At 34.3% G+C, this 17,597-nt stretch overlaps 1 protein-coding gene across 1 annotated transcript in view; it reads right to left on the bottom strand.

Moving 5' to 3' along the window:
- The window catches only part of hace1 (HECT domain and ankyrin repeat containing E3 ubiquitin protein ligase 1), a 71,504-nt gene that overhangs the window by 50,680 nt on the left and 3,227 nt on the right, over positions 1–17,597 (bottom strand). The window lies entirely within an intron of this gene.

Genomic DNA, 17,597 nt, shown 5'->3' with positions numbered 1-17,597 from the left:
TAATTAATAACACAAATTTGAAAGAACGTGTGCTCGCTGTAAATACAGGATTGTAAAATTGTTTATGGGGATGAAAATTTTCCATAAGGACCTCAGTGTTATAGTTATAGTGTTATAGTTTAATGTGCCCTTTGCCTACATGGCCACAGTTTTTAAAGACATTGAAAAAAGATGATACTTATAAAATGAGTACAAATTAAAAAGCAATCTAACAATTGTGACATTCATGTTTACTTCAATATAACAGAAGCATTCTGATATATATATATATATAGAGAGAGAGAGAGAGAGAGAGAGAGAGAGAGAGAGAAAGAGAGAGAGAGAGAATAGGGTGCTGTAAGATACAAACTGTTAACCACTCCATGGGAGGTCAAAATCATCTTGTATCTTACACAGCACCCTTATTTATATATGTAATATTGTAATATACAGATTAATAAGAATAATGGAATGGTATAGCTAATTTTAATATTACATAATTTAAAATTATGTAATAAGCCATCTGATAAATCACCCGATAGAAAGACATATCGTATGGCTCTATCACATCAAGGGTCAATTATATCAGGGTCTGCTACATATATTTGAATAAGTTAAATGCCTTATTTATAGAAATAGTGCTCTTTTACATAAGTTAGCAAAGAAACCAGGACTTGAGGACACATTTGGAAAAACGAGAACATAAAAACAGCTTCCACCTGTGGCCCATGGTTCTGTTCTCTGTGACTTGTGGAAAATAATTCTCAGCAGTTACTTTGTTAAACCCTTTGACAATTTTATATACCTCTATTAAGTCGCCTCTGGCTCTACTACTTTCAAGGCTGTACAGATTCAGCTCTTTCAGTCTATCTTCATATGACATACCCTTCAATCCTGGAATTAATCGTGTTGCTCTCCTCTGTACTCTCTCCAACGCTTCAATGTCTTTCTTATGATAAGGGGACCAGAACTGGACACACTATTCTAGGTGTGGTCGTACCAGTGCATTGTGTAACTTTAATATAACTTGTCTTGATTTGAATTCAACTGGCTTGGCTATATAACCTAAAAATCTATTTGCCTTTTTTATACCTTCTCTGCACTGTCTGGTTGGCTTAAGAGATTTATCCACTCCTACCCCCAAGTCCTTTTCATACAGTCTCCTCTATTTTGTTACTGTTCATGTTATACTTGCCTCTAATGTTTTGTTCCCTATGTGCAAGACTTTACATGTATTCACATTAAATGAGGTGGAGATACAGTAGGGTGGTGAGGGTATAGAAAGGATTACCTTGCCATGTTGTTGATGCTGAATCAGCCCCTTTAAGACTAAACTTGACAAAGTTTTGAAATCAGTCAGCTATATATATTTTCTAATGCTTCTCATGTTCTTTTAAGTCAAGATTTTTTTTTTGAAAGGCAGCATTATGTTTTCAAATGCTAAGCTTTCCAACCTTAACATTGCAAATAATTAGTCAATAAACCCTATTTGCCCGATAGACACTTCCCTCTTTAATATGCCCTGTATTAATTCCAATTGTCTCACACAAAAAGTATTTTTAAATCTCAGTTTTCATTTAATATTTAGTTAGTAAGGGGTAACCCCTCTTTTTGAGATGGGTGCTACTTACACATACAAAGAGTGGGTACCACTTCCTAACTTTTACCTTCTTAATATCATATTGCTTGTCGCTTAAGTGTACAGGCTAAACAATGTATTTCATCTTGGGACCTCTTCCAGCATACTTGACGAGCAGGTTATTCGAGGTATGTTGTACAAAAGAATGCTTTTCTCCAAGTCTGCTGCCCTGCGTTGAAAATTGCAGGAGCTGAATGAATAACAAATATGTGTGACAATGGGCTAGTCACAAAGCTTTAACTATTGGGTTATTGAAAAGACATTTGAATTACATTTTTTTTTTACCACTCTCTCTGTTGTCTCCCTCTGCTTCATGATATAGCCACAGGGTTAGCTGAAAGGTCACAATATCACATGGTTTCTGAAGCACATTTGGACAATTTCAGACTTTTTTTTATTATCATTCAATAGAAAGTACTACAATGCATAAAATATTGACAAAATGCAATGCTTCATATTACAGTACCACAATTACCCACCCTTTTTTAAGCTTCTATTTTGTATATCAACATTTTGCATTTTGGTCACATCGTCAGAGCCATAACAACTGAAAAGGTTGGCATCTTTACATCTGTAAAAAGTGAATAGAACTCATTTTAAAATATATTCATTGATTGAAAACCATTAAACAGTCATTAAGCTGCATTATAAAGTCAACAGCCAGAAAAGGAGGTCATTATTTCCAACATCTGCTGAAGAAGAAAGTTTTGGCAACACAACAGATGATGGTCAAGACAAAGGAGTTTGGATTCATGTTTGAGAAAAGCACTTGTAGCAAACTACAACAAAGGAAATAGCTACAGAACAGCAACAAAGAAATATGGAATACCAAAATCCACAATCAGAGCAATAATTAATAATCAAATGTTAAAAGAAGTGGATGTCCAAAGAAAATGGTGTGTACAGCATGTAGGAGAATTGTCCGAGCAGCTAAAAAAAAAAATCAAAGATTAACAGCATCAGGCATAGTAGTGGACAAAAGAACTGTGCAAACAAAATCGGTATTTAAATCTGAAAAAAAGCTAAATAAATCATCTTGTACAATACAACAAATTAATTGAATGTCCAATAGTTTCTGAAATTGTACAACATTAAAAGCAGTTTAATAATAGGAAACATTCCATGAATGTAGTACAGTAATTCAGTATGAGGAGAGGTGTGCAATGGTTCAGGTGAGAGCTTTAATTACAGAAAAACTACTGCTGGAAGAAACACAAAACAGAATTGTGCTGTCCTAGTATCATTATTTTTATTGGGTTTTACTGAACAAACGAACAGCAGGATTCAAGAAGTTGGTTAACTGGTCGTTTTAAAAACACAGGACATTTTCCCTCATGAGAAGATTTCAGGTTTTCAATACTTGCCATCATTCACGGTCAGACTGGCGGTGGGAAAGGACCTGCTGAATTGAATAAAGGTTGTGGATCTCTAGACGTGGCATCTGTACTCAGGTAAGTAATTTTAAAAAAATGAATGGGACTGACAGCTGCTTCATATTAAAAAAAATACAAACTAAAATTCCATTTGGAGCACACCTCAGTGTGATGGGGTTTGTCACACTGCAGGACAATGACCTGTTTGATATTAGCAATGGCAATACGATAAAGGCTTGGCTTTAAATACAGTAAGAAAGATGAAATACCATCACTGTGCATTGTTGTTGTTCTTCTGCCTGGTTTTTTTTTTTTTGTTTTTTTGTTTGTTTGGTTATGGGACCTTTCATATATTTTCCCAATGTGGAATAATAAGGGATAACTTATACTAGGCAAACAGAGGTAGAATCACATAAGGGTTTAATGTTTATTTGAAAAAGGTAGCTACACATTTTTTATTGAAAACAGTTGTTATATCAAGTCAAAGATCATATTATTTCCAGATGATAAATTAATTAAACATTTTTAACATAAAATATGTATGTATAATTCACTAATTCTGGTCAGCTATCATAAATGCTTTCATACTCACAATCAATTGTCTATAATAATTATTAAAACATTTATATATTTTAACTTTGACCAAAACAATTCTATATTAAAAATGTAAAACCCTAATAACTAAGTAAACAATTTTCCATGCTTGACTAAAGCAGCTCTGAAACACTATACTTTTCCTCAGTAGTACAGCTTAAAAAAAAAATGTTGTAAATGTATTTCTCCATTCAGCAAAGACTTGATACACGAATGCCAAAGTGAATCATACTCAATAAATGTTGTATTAGCCTTAAAGTATATGAACCCCCCTATAAATGATTTATAAAAATACATAATAGAACTGTAAGTTATAATTCCATCAAAGGGTTCTGGTTACACTAACTAGGAAAGCGAACCTAAAGCAATTAACCTCGGCCCTTTTTTTTTTTTTTTTTAAATAATATATGGATTCCATGACATTAGTTCAAATTAATAGAATTCTCATTTTAAAATACTGTAAAACATCACAAATTATTATTATTTTTTGTTTGTTTTTCTGTAACCCCCTTGTAAACAAAAATACAATGGGGTCCTAACAGGCTTTTTGCATGTATTTCCTGGAGTAGGCAGTGCATCCTCTTTTCTCCTGTAGGTGGTGCTGTTGAAATTAAATAGTGGTCTGCTCTCCCAAGGATACCTCTCACAGTCCCGCATTTTTATTATTATTATTTTTTATACAAAATACAAAAGCTGTCTAAATGAACATTGAGCTCCCTAATGCCAATGTAGTGTCTGTCATACCTGATGTAGGTATGTTTTCATAAGGTTTATATCGAAAGCGGTTTTCTTTTTTGTTTTTGTGTTTTCTTGGTCTCCAAAGAGTGATTCTGACATGGATTTCTTTTTTTTTTTTTTAAATAAACACGACAGTCAACAGTTTAAAGGACCAATAGGAAATGCCAAGGTACTTCCCTGTGTTTACTTCTGTACTGCAAATACATTTTGTGGGGAACAAGGTATACCGTATATTGCATTGTCCCTTGGCTGCACACATGGCGTTATATATTTAGCTCCCCCAAAGAAACGTATTATTTACAAAATCATAATTACAAAAGCTGAAGCAAATTACAAGAGGAAAACAATTATTTTGTTTATTTATGTATTTATAATGTTTTTACAATTAATCTGCAAGGGAGGTCAACCTTAAATTTATCTGATTAGAACATACATATTATATATGAGGATATTAATAAAGTTGTCAATGGAGTGTGATATTTGAAGACACAAAAACAAAAGCCATTGATGTAAAGAGTTTCAGTAGTTCTAAAATAGGTCTGACTTTGACACAGGTGAAACACTTAAAAGTAATACATAAAATACATTATGTATGCTACTTTATCAGGTTTATCTTTTTAAAATTTAGCTGCATTGTTTGGTAATGAAAAACATTTGGTTTGTACGTTTAATCTGTACAATTTCTTGATCACTTTAGCACTGTAATAATAATAATAATAATAATAATAATAATAATAATAATAATAATAATAATAATAATATTTTAAATCCACTATCTTAAAAAAAACATCACTTGTAACATTCAGTTACAGAATCAGTCAAAGTTTTACCAACATTTGAGAAACTTTCATATTTCTGCAAATGTTGATGTCTCATTGCAAGATGTATAAAAGAACATGCTGCTTATCAAGCTGATACAAGTAAAACAAAATAACCTGAAAGAGTATTAGCCTTCATGGACTGTGCCATGTGTGTAGACTGTGTGTAAATAGCCCTCAAGTTTTAACTGAGCAGTAAATTTATGTTTCTAAGTAATACATGCATTTTGGTAGATTACAACACCAATATTGAATAAATATCATGTAATGAAATTCTAAATTACATATAAAAAACGGATTATTGATAAATAGCTGGTGTCAAATCTCAAAGTACAGGCAAATGTCCTGTAGTGACATCCTGTATTATCTTGCAACATTGTTGTGGGTAACTAATATAGGGATTTTTTTTATTATTCTTATTATTTTAAATGCTCCCAAATGAAAGTTTTTCATGTCCTGTTGTTTTAAAAATGCATCTATAGCCCTTGTTTGAAATGCATTTGGATTCTTAGAGCTCGGAAGTTTAATTTTTTTAACAGTTCCCGCTGTCATGTACTCTATTAAGACATCCTGTAGAGTCATACTGAGAAATGCCAGCTAGTAATTTATTGGCCACCTGGTCCTTTTCTGAATGGCAGCCAGATCTGCTCGTTGGAGCACACGGCTTGATAAGGGTCTATTCTGAAACATCTGCTCGTTGGAGCACACGGCTTAATAAGGGTCTATTCTGAAACACCTGCTCGTTGGAGCACACGGCTTGATAAGGGTCTATTCTGAAACATGGCGAATCATACAGTTTAGTACAGCATTTCATGTTAGATTTCGAAATGTCACATCTTTTTAATTTGTCAGTTTTTTAAGTATATCGGAAACTACAAAGCGATATGTAATTCAGTATGTTAACATAACATTGTTCAGCAGATTCCATTCGACTTTATGAAGCAAAATGAGTTAATTCTATAGAGTGGTGCAAAACCTTTGGACATGCAGTACCCAGTACTGACACCAGATGGCACAGAAATTCCAAAAGCAACGTTTGTTTCAGTTATTTATTTTATTTTATTTTTTAATATCCAAATACATTTTAAAGCAAACATTATTAATATTTATTTGACAAAGTAGTACTAAAAATGTCCACACCCCCAAATGCATGTAAATTGTATCTTATTTATGAAATAAACAGTATCAAGTTGTTTATCTTTTTATTATAATTATTTAGCGAGGTTTTTACATTGTTCTATTTAAGAACATAGAAAGTTTACAAACAAGAAGAGGCCATTCGGCCCATCTTGCTCATTTGATTGTTAGTAGCTTATTGATCCCAGAATCTCATCAAGCAGCTTCTTGAAGGACCCCAGGGTGTCAGCTTCAACAAAATTACTGTGGAGTTGGTTCCAGACCCTCACAATTCTCTGTGTAAAAAGTGCCTCCTATTTTCTGTTCTGAATGCCCCTTTATCTAATCTCCATTTGTGACCCCTGGTCCTTGTTTCTTTTTTCAGGTCAGAAAAGTCCCTCAAGTCCTTTTTGTAGCGAGGTGACCAGAACTGAACACAATATTCTAGATGAGGTCTTACTAATGCACGGCAAAGTTTTAACATTACTTCCCTTGATTTAAATTCATCACCTTTCACATTGTCTAGATGAAGACATTTCTGAGTCAACATAACTCCTAGGTCTTTTTCATAGATTCCTTCTTCTATTTCAGTATCTCCCATATGGTATTTATAATGCACATTTCTATTGCCTGCGTGCAGTACTTTACATTTTTCTGTATGAAATGTCATTTGCCATGTGTCTGCCCAGTTCTGAATGCTGTCTAGATCATTTTGAATGACCTTTGCTGCTGCAACGGTGTTTGCCACTCTTCCTATTTTTGTGTCATCTGCAAATTTAACAAGTTTGCTTACTATACCAGAATCTAAGTCATTAATATAGATTAGGAATAGCAGAGGACTTAATACTGATCCCTGTGGTACTCCACTGGTTACCTCACTCCATTTTGAGGTTTCTCCTCTAATCAGTAATTTCTGTTTTCTACATGTTAACCACTCCCTAATCCATGTGCATGCATTTCCTTGAATCCCTACTGCATTCAGTTTGAGTATTAATATTTTATCCGGGACTTTGTCAAAAGCTTTTTGGAAATCTAAATAAACCATGTCATATGTTTTGCAATTATCCATTGTTGATATTGCATCCTCAAAAAAAATCAAGCAGGTTACTTAGACACGACCTCCCTGTCCTAAAGCCATACTGACTGTCTCCCAGGATACTATTACCACATAGGTAATTTTCCATTTGGGATCTTATTATAGTTTCCATAAGTTTCCATATAATAGAAGTCAGGCTTATTGGTCTGTAGTTACCTGGTTTGGTTTTGTCTCCCTTTTTTGTGAATTGGTATTACGTTTGCAATTCTCCAGTCTGTCGGTACAACCCCTGTGTCAAAAGACTGTTGCATGATCTTGGTTAGCGGTTTGTAAATAACTTATTTCATTTCCTTGAGTACTACTGGGAGGATCTCATCCGGCCCAGGGGATTTGTTTATTTTAAGAGCTCCTAGTCCCTTTAACACTTCTGCCTCTGTTATGCTCAAGTTATTTAAAACTGGATAGGAACAGGACGACATGTGGGGCATGTTGTTCGTCTCCTCTGTTGTTAAAACTTGTGAAAAGTAATCATTTAATATATTTGCTATTATTTTCTCTTCATCTATGTTTTTGCCATTTGTATTTCTTAGACATTTTACCTCCTCCTTGAATATTCTTTTGCTGTTATAATATTGGAAAAACTTTTTGGAATTGGTTTTAGCCCCCCTTAGCAATGCTCATTTCTGTCTCCCTCATGTCCTTTCAAACTTCCTTTTAAATTGAAATGCAAAATTGTAAATTTGAACAATAAAGGTGACCTACATAGGAACCACAAATGATTCAGCTGCCTTTCAGTTTCACAGTCCTTTAATAAATAAAAGAAATACATTTTACACGTGGCTTGGAGAAACTAAAAACAAACTGGTTTGGTTCTATAAAGATTTTTCTTTTTTTCTCATTTTTTAACGTGACTTTTGTTAGTGGTTTTAATAACTTTGTATCTACTGTGTGTAAGCATCATAATAAACGATGGGGTTTCAAGTGTCTGTATTTATATAGATAATACCTTAGAAAACAAAAAAGTGTCATATCCAGCATATACCCAAAGTCTGTAAAATAATCAGTTCGCTTCATTCAAAAGAAAAGTAGACTTATCAGTATACAGCTATGGCCAAACGTTTTGCACCACCCTATAGAATTAACTAAAATTCTAGGTGGTGCATTACTTTTGCTCACAGCTGTAGAAAACAGAAACCGTTTCAATCTGGCGCTCCCCTGCCTAGCCCAATAGTCTATGCTGAAGTGCAGAGAACAGGTGAGCACGTGGTTTGAGCAGAATCTCAGCGGTTCTGTCAACTGTAGCCATCAATTGAATTTACCCGCTACTACGTATTTCAACTACAGCTACAAGTCCCGCAACTCAGGAAGTGAAAACATCAGTTTTCCAGAAATAATTAGTCGCTACGGCAATGGCGATCAATAGGTAAGCTGCTGCATACTCCTTTCTTCATTACAATGAACATGGTTACATTAACTCTGATTTGCTGGGGCATGCAACTGAATACCGGAAAAAAAAAGCAGTATGTGCTGTGCTGGAAAACACACAGAAGATGTTAGCATGTTTAATGCTCTTCCGGGTTCACATTTGATGGTTTTACAATCAACAGAATGCCAAACCCATTGGCAGACATCCAACAATAAATGAATTATCAGAAACAAAATAGACAAACGAGTTCGAGAGCTGGTGTCCTTTACTATAGGGACACGAGAATGACAGAACCGCTGTGGGCTCACTAGTACTTAGTAGTAGCTCACCATGGCCTGGCAGTGAGTGAAATAGGTCTGTTGGGTTAGAAACTGTAACTTTGTGACACGTATTTTTTTAAGACTATTTTACTAAGCTCGGTTCAGCCTGTGGGGTTTGCGGTGCTTAAGCGCAAGGGGGCGGCATTTAATACAAAACGACAAATTGCGTTTTCTTATGCGTAACATTTTTATCATATTTAAAAGGAGCCGCATAAACTGGTCCAGTACTGTATGACAGAGGTAGCGAACCGACACCGCTTGTAATTTTGGAAAACGTGGAATGTGATCAGTAACAACATGGCAGCTCCTGTTGAACTTAGTGCTGTGTATTGCTGTGCACTGTTAAGCACAGGTTCAATAAAGTACTTTTTCACCTTTAATAGTCCGTAGGTTTAAATAATTGTAATTAGTTGTGGCTTTTGTTTTGAAGTAGGCCTATTCAAACTACATTTATTTAGTCTAAAATGTGTATGTATTTCTATATTCTAGGTATATCAACCGTAAGACCACCATTTTGATCATCCCTGTAGAGAAATATTGTGCATTTTTATATTTATTTATATGGTAGTTGCCCGTCTTGTGTATACAGCATGCATATCGCATATACAGACCAGTGCTGCTTGGTTCTTTTATATAATACAAGTGTAATTATATATAACTTTTGTAATTGTATATTACTACGACTGCTACTACTGATACGTTGTTAGAACTAATATAGTGTATGATACTACATTAAATATCATATCATGAATAGTTTTAAAGATGTATGTATCTAAATATCTATTACGTAATTCAATTTGAAATTATGTTAAAGCGCTTTTTTGTTGTTGCCAAAAATGCAGTTCATTGGCTAAAACTATTATTAGTTTATTATACTAAAAAAAAAAATGAAAAAAAAACTTATGAATGTTAAGAAACGGTTTTTTGGCATCTAAAATTGTAAGTTAGTAACAAATAAGTTTTCCTTTTTGATGTAATGAAATTGTCTAGAGAAAAATATCCTTTTATAAGAAATGATTTCTTAAAGCTGTAAAATATATGTATTTTAATTATTATCCAAAATTATATTTTATGACACCAAACCAGCTAATAATCTCAGCTAATAATAATAATAATAATAATAATAATAATAATTTCCTTTACGAACGTTATAGCTGTAGTGCTTTTGTTTTGCATTTTAATCATTAAAAAATCTATTTCTATAATGTAATGTGATATGTATACTGCTATTGTAATATTGCCTAGTGTTATGTTACAGTTGACTGCTGCACGTAAGCATTTACAAAATACAATGAGTGTTTTTATTGTTTTTTGGGGGTTTTTTTTCTAAATAACGCGCGCGATTGTGTTGCATTGAACTATTTGTTACATCAGCCATTCATTTTCTATTTCCGGTCAAAAGTTTTTTAAATAGAAGATACTTTGCCATTTCTAAGACATGCCTAAAATGGCAACATAAAGACAAACTGACACAAAACACGTAGAACTGCTTGAATATATTGTATTTACATTTGCAAATAAATAAACATGTTTAACATGTTTTATACACAAACAAAATATAGATGTGTAAACTTATATAATTACAAGGGGTATCTAGATCCACTTTTAGAGTGGTTAAATATTCTGTATATATTTTTTGTTTTGTTTTTTGCAATATTGCATAATTACGTGGCCTGTATGATCTGCATCAAAGCTCCAAGCCTTCTCTATGCATTAGTTAAGGGTGCCTTTCTATTCCTTCAAATAGGTACATTTTGTAGTGAATTTAATTCATTGAATATGACTGCCAAAATGATACAGTATACCCTAGTGTGAAGATACATAGGTACAGTCAAATAGCATTAAACAATACTGGAAGGCCCTCCTATGACATAAGATGATGTATGATGTCGCTGACCGGAGTGCTGAATTAAGACATCCATATAGATCACTACTGTACCCTACTAAATATCTGTATTGACGTTCCGCAGATATTTCAATATCAGAACTGCTATATAGTAAGTTACTTATGCATCCATTTGTCTTATCTTTAGCCCCAGCTACATGTGATGCATACTGTAGATATAGTCAGCAGACTGTGTGCTATGATCCTTAGGTGTTGAGCTACACTTGTAGTTTTTACTGGATCAATAAACCTTTCTGTGCTTGAACACTGAACCAGATTTAGATATCTACTTCAAAAGGCTATGTGACGTTGCCATAGTTTCACTTGCATAAACTTTACAATGGTTGACCTTATGTGTACAGTCGAAAGAAAACCACGGAGGAAAAATATTGATCATCAAACTAGTAATTTAAATGCCAAGTCAGCTGTAGTGAAGGATGTGCTTAGTCAATGGAATCTGTTGAGGGGACTGCATCTCCAAAAAAGGATGGTCAGTGATTTAGTGAAAGTTGCTGATACCTGGACAGCTGCCTATATAAAGCAAATTGATTATAATTAAATCTTAATGTGCCTATCTGGACACTGAAACAGGGCCAGTAGCCCTAAAAATGCTTCAGTGAAATGTAATTTGTTTTGGGTGTTTTAGTACTAGGTCCCAGTACTGCAGTTTCTTATTTATTTTAATTTTTTAAATAAAATAAATCCTTCTTAATGTTGTCCCAATGTCTAAGCCACGCTTAGTGTGTGCACCACAGCAAGATGCAGCTGCAGGTGATCCTTGCGTGTATTTTACCAGTACTGATACTTTTGCTGCTGAAATTTAAACAGAGAATATTATTGATATCTTGTCTCTAAAAATAGAGTACATGATGGATATGCAAGATCATCAAATTAAAGATGAGAGGTGACATCAGGGGAACGGTCATGCAGTTCATTTCAAGCAATCAGTAACCAGCTTTCCCTGAGATGAACAAAGGCTTAATTATACAGCATAGGGTGGCCAGTAATGGTGATTGGTCTTCACAAGAGCAGATTGATGAGACGGTTTACAGCTGGAAACTGATTGATGTCTTTATCTTTGTTCCTATGGGGATAGTTTATACAGAGCAGCTATCTTGTGTTTCTACATTGAAAATATTATATCTAAAATGCACATGTTCTCTAAACAAGCAATGCCTTTTCTCTGCCAACAACATCGATATTACTGGTATTGTTATTGCACGATAGATTGTAGAGCTATAGAGATGCATGATACAAATCAAAGTGAAATTATGTAAAATACAAATTGAATTGTAATGGCAGCAACAGTTTCATGGTAAACAGGTCCTTGGCTTTATTTTTTCAGGGATTTAAATCGTATAGATTATCCTAAATGTATGCACAGTGCAAACATACCATACACTATAATGCTCATGAGAAATCGGTCTTTGGATGTGTGCTAATGTGGAAGCATTGCCGCCTTCTTTCTGGTAGCGTGTTTTCATCAGTGAGTCAGCTGGAGGCTTTATCACATAAAACCATTCTCCTATTAGAAGGAAATGAAGAACATTTCTATCAGCAAAATCAGCCTCAGTGCAGGCTTTTTTTTTTTTTTAAGCATATGTAGAGATAATACAAGCAGAAACAACAAAATTTCCCAGTTTCTACTGGATTATGTTATTACTGATATCAAAATATATTATTATTAAAAAGGGTTTTTTTTAAAAAAAAAATGTATTGCAGGCATATTAGATGTAGGTTAAGTTTATAAAAAGCTAATTTTACAAAATAGTAATAAAAGGAAGAAAAATACTTTTACAGATATCTTAATGCTTTTTTGTTTGTTTCTGATTCATTTACCCGGTGCTTCTAGTAAGCGTTTGTTTCTGATTTTTTACCCAGATTCTAGTAAGCATTTTTTTAATGCACTTTAAAAGAGTGTAAACCTGGGTCTGCAACCCCAGGAAGACACTAGTGACTTTATACAGTTATTAGCGGACAGTCATTTGTGCCACCAACAGACTCTCAAGCAGGCAGCAAATTATCCAAAATAATTGACAGGACCAGCAAGGCAGTTGAATGTATTCAGTTTCAAACAGTAGTGGATCTAAATACTGCCACCATTTAGAACATTAAAATATGGCCCTCTGTGTCAAGTTTATGAAAATCAGACAACAACAGTCAAGTACCTTCAGTTTATTTCTGTCTGTAAATCAGCAGCTGTAGATTCTGCAAATGGAAACCTTCTTGGAATAATGTTATCAAAGCAGTTAGTGAACGGCCTAATGGAGTACAAATGTTACAAAACAATTATATTATATATATATATATATATATATATATATATATATATATATATATATATATATATATATATATTAGGAGACAATTAAGTGGAAGGAAATTTAAAACTTAACAGAGATCAGTGGTTTGTTTATTATAAATACAAATTAGTGTTTGGATCAAATTGTTATCCAAGAAAGCAAAATATAGTGGATTCATCAGTAAATGGAACAGAATCTCCAAAATTTGTTTAACATTTTTTTTTTTAATTTAGTCGTTGCCAATTATTTTTTATTATTTTCTCCCAATTTAGAATGGCCAATTAGTTTTTAGGCTAAGTTCACAGCTACCAGCCCTGCACTGACTCAGGAGGGTGAAGACGAACACACGCTGTCCTCCAAAGCGTGTGTCGTCAGCTGACCGCTTTTTTTCACACTGTGGACTCACCATGCAGCCATCCAAGAGCTACAGCGTCGGAGGACAACGCAGCTCTCGGGCAGCTTACAGGCAAGCCCGCAGGCGCTCGGCCAGACTACAGGGGTTGCTGGTGCACAGTGAGCCGAGGACACCCTGGCCGACCTAACTCTCCCTCCCCCCGGGCGACGCTCGGCCAATTGTGCACCGCCCCCTGGGAGCTCCCATCCACGGTCGGCTGTGGAATAGCCTGGAACCGGCGACGTCCAGACTATAGAGTGCATCCTGCACTCCAAGCGGAGCGCCTTTACCGGATGCGCCACTCTGGAGCCCCTTTTTTTTGGTATTCATTTCATTCGAGAAACTGCATTTATCCAAAGTCCAACTACTGTAATTTGAGTGGATATAGTTTGATAATCAATAAAACTAAAAAGGAATAGGTGAGCTAAAATAACTTTTCACTAAATAACTGTAGAACATCAATTAATTGGCAATCCAAGTTTGCCTTTTGGCGAGTAGCTCTTTCTTTAAAGTTTATTGATAATCATGTTTATGTACACTATAGATAAAAGTAGATCCTTCCTTCAGGATTCAGGACAACTTGTTAGAATATCTCTCTACCCCCCTCCCATTAAGAGAAAACTTAATTTCCATTAACAAGTGTTATATTTTCATGCAGATTTGATTTAAAGTAATATTTTTGGTTTTATTTGTGTAAAAAAAAGTGCCAAAGGAAGCAAAAAATATGAATTATATTTGAAATAGATCTACACTGAAACTTTGTCTTTGCAATTTCACTCGGTACTGTAAACATACAGCTGTGACCAAAAGTTTTACATCACCTAGATTTTTTTTGGATTGAGAATTAAAGAATTGAAATCTATATGAACAATTTATATTTAAATTCAATGTCATGTGAATCAAAGACACTACAAAATGACATCTACCAGAAGCCATAATAGCAGTACGGTATTTCATGTTAGATTTTGATGTCACATTTTTCAATTTGTCTGTTTAATAGATTATGGAAAACTACAAAGTGGTATAGAATTCATTATGTTAACATAATATTATTCAGCAGTTTTCATTCGACTTTATGAAGCAAAATTAGTTAATTCTATAGGGTGATGCCATAGTTGTAGGTGCAAGTAGAAAACCCACAGGGTCAACTAATTAGAAGTGTATGAAACCAGGATCACCCTGCTGCAGCAGTATTCCAGTTAGCCATCATTGGGCAAGAGATAAGGAAAAATAACTAAAATGTTGTACACTCTAAATAGGAGGAGTGGCAAACACTGTTGCAGCAGCATTCAAAATGATCTAGAGACAGCATTCAGAACTGGACAGACACATGGCAAATGGCATTTAATGTGTGAGGTACTGCACGCAGGCAATAAAAATGTGCATTATAAATATCATATGGGAGATACTGAAATTGAAGAAGGACTCTATGAAAAAGACCTAGGAGTTTATGTTGACTCAGAAATGTCTTCATCTAGACAATGTGGGGAAGCTATAAAAAAGGTCAACAAGATGCTTGGCTATATTGTGAAAAGTGTCAAATTTAAATCAAGGGAAGTAATGTTAAAACTTTACAATGCATTAGTAAAAGCTCATCTAGAATATTGTGTTCAGTTCTGGTCACCTCATTACAAAAAGGATATTGCTGCTATAGAAAGAGTGCAAAGAAGAGCAACCAGAATTATCCCGGGTTTAAAAGGAATTGAATCTATTCAGTCTTGAACAAAGAAGACTACGCGGTGATCTGATTCAAGCATTTAAAATTCTAAAAGGTATTGACAATGTCGACCCAGGGGACTTTTTCGACCTGAAAAAAGAAACAAGGACCAGGGGTCACAAATGGAGATTAGATAAAGGAGCATTCAGAACAGAAAATAGGAGGCACATTTTTACACAGAGAATTGTGAGGGTCTGGAACCAACTCCCCAGTAATGTTGTTGAAGCGGACAACCTGGGATCCTTCAAGAAGCTGCTTGATGAGATTCTGGGATCAGTAAGCTACTAACAACTAAACGAGCAAGATGGGCCGAATGGCCTCCTCTCGTTTGTAAACTTTCTTATGTTCTAAAAAAAAAAAAAAAAAGTACATTAGAAATAAAAAATTTTGATGGAGCCTACAGTAAATATTGCATGTATTTTGATAGAAAAATAGTAAAAATGCAGATAAACATGGCAGGTTATTCACAAGTCCTTTAAAAATCTGGGGTTCAGCAGTTAGAAAACTGAAAGAACGTCAAGAAAAATCAGAATTCCACAAAGCAGCAGTAATGATTTTGTATCTGTGATGCAACAAACTAAAACACCTGTACATCAGGAGTTGGAATTCACTTAGAGAAAGAGTGGAAAAAAAACAGACAAAAAAAACCAGAAAAAAATAACTCCAAGTATTTCTTATTGTAGTACGTTACTTCAATTTACTAGCAAATGTGTTCCAAATTGCACTGAAAGGAACATTTCCTTAAAGTATGTTATACATTTGTTGAGGTGAGGTGGGGTCACAGGGAACCTTTTGTGTTTCTTGAAGAATTTAGTGAATCAAGCAGGCTACAAGGCTAGATCCGCCCCTGTTAATCACTAATTAATTGATTGAGTTCACTGTTAAATAAAAGCCAAAATCCTACAAGTTACATTCTTTTTTGTGTGCGTTTTGTGCGATGGGGAGGAGGCAAGTATATTTTCTAGCATTTTGTTCCTTGGACAAGAAGTTTTTTCAAAAATTGCACACCCGTGTGGGGCAGATATATTGTTGATTAACGAATCTCCACTTAGTGCTACGGATCCACAGAAAACTGGTTAACAAAACCACAGTGAATCAGAACGCAACTAACATTTCAAATGCCACACTGGCATAAAAAACTCGAAAGTGTTGAATGGGTAAGAAACAATCCTGTTTTTCTTGCCAAACGGCACTCGAAACAGTGAATTATGTTTACCGATTTACCACTTACTGTTGTTTGTCCTTTACGGAAACATTGGTTTGCTAATTTAAGCACATTGATAATCTTGTAAACACCCAACTGCACAGAATGAAAAACAATTTATATAATACATTTTATACAGTGTGATAAAGAATGTGTTGATCATAATACAGTCATTTATTTGCCAAGAGCTATTTTGTACCAGAGCTGTAGACATAACTAATATGGGTTATCCGTTCAAAACATAAAAAAATATCTTAGTTTACTTGAAGAAGAAAATGTAGTATTTCAACAGTGAATAAACAACACCAGACATGTTCTGGATTCAATCAATACAGATTTTATTTAAAATAAAAACAGGATATACTTAAATAGGTTTTGAATACAGACAAATCATATTTTAAAATATTACACTGTAGGCTAGCCAAAAGTCCAAAGATAAACAGTACTTAACAACTTTTAGTCCAGGCTATCATTTACAAAAACTGCTTTTAGCATAATTTATTCTGCAAACACTACAGATGTTAAGATATAAATTTTGCTGAAATACAGTTAGTATGTCTTAGCTTTAACCAACCCCCCCCCCTTCCTCCCCTCTCTCCAGCTATTCTTAAATCAATGTGGACATATTACTTGTGTTATTTTATTTCTAATCAGAGTCGATATTGAGGCTGTATTGTAGTAGCCCTGTGGTATTTTGCTTTTATATTTATGGATTCTAAAGCAAGCAATGGTCAAAATATATAATTTGTTATTTTTATATAACTACATTCAAACCACCTTTAGATCCTTTTTATATTGTTTTTCTTAATTTGCGAATCAAAAAGTTAAAGTAAGAAATAATGCACTACATAAATGTGTCATATATATAGTGCAGGATACAGAGGTGGATTAAGACTTGTTTAGTTTATATTCACACTAAATAGTTACTTCCATGACTCCATGCACTCAAGTCAAATATCTTTTCAAAACTAAAGAAACTTAGCAAGTAACTGGATTGTTTAGCGAGTTCACACAGGTAGCAAATTTACAACAACACCACGCACACTCTTAGCATC

The sequence above is a fragment of the Acipenser ruthenus genome, chromosome 5 (assembly GCF_902713425.1).
Source record: "Acipenser ruthenus chromosome 5, fAciRut3.2 maternal haplotype, whole genome shotgun sequence".
NCBI lineage: Eukaryota > Metazoa > Chordata > Actinopteri > Acipenseriformes > Acipenseridae > Acipenser > Acipenser ruthenus.
This window is presented reverse-complemented; position numbering and strand designations above follow the sequence as displayed.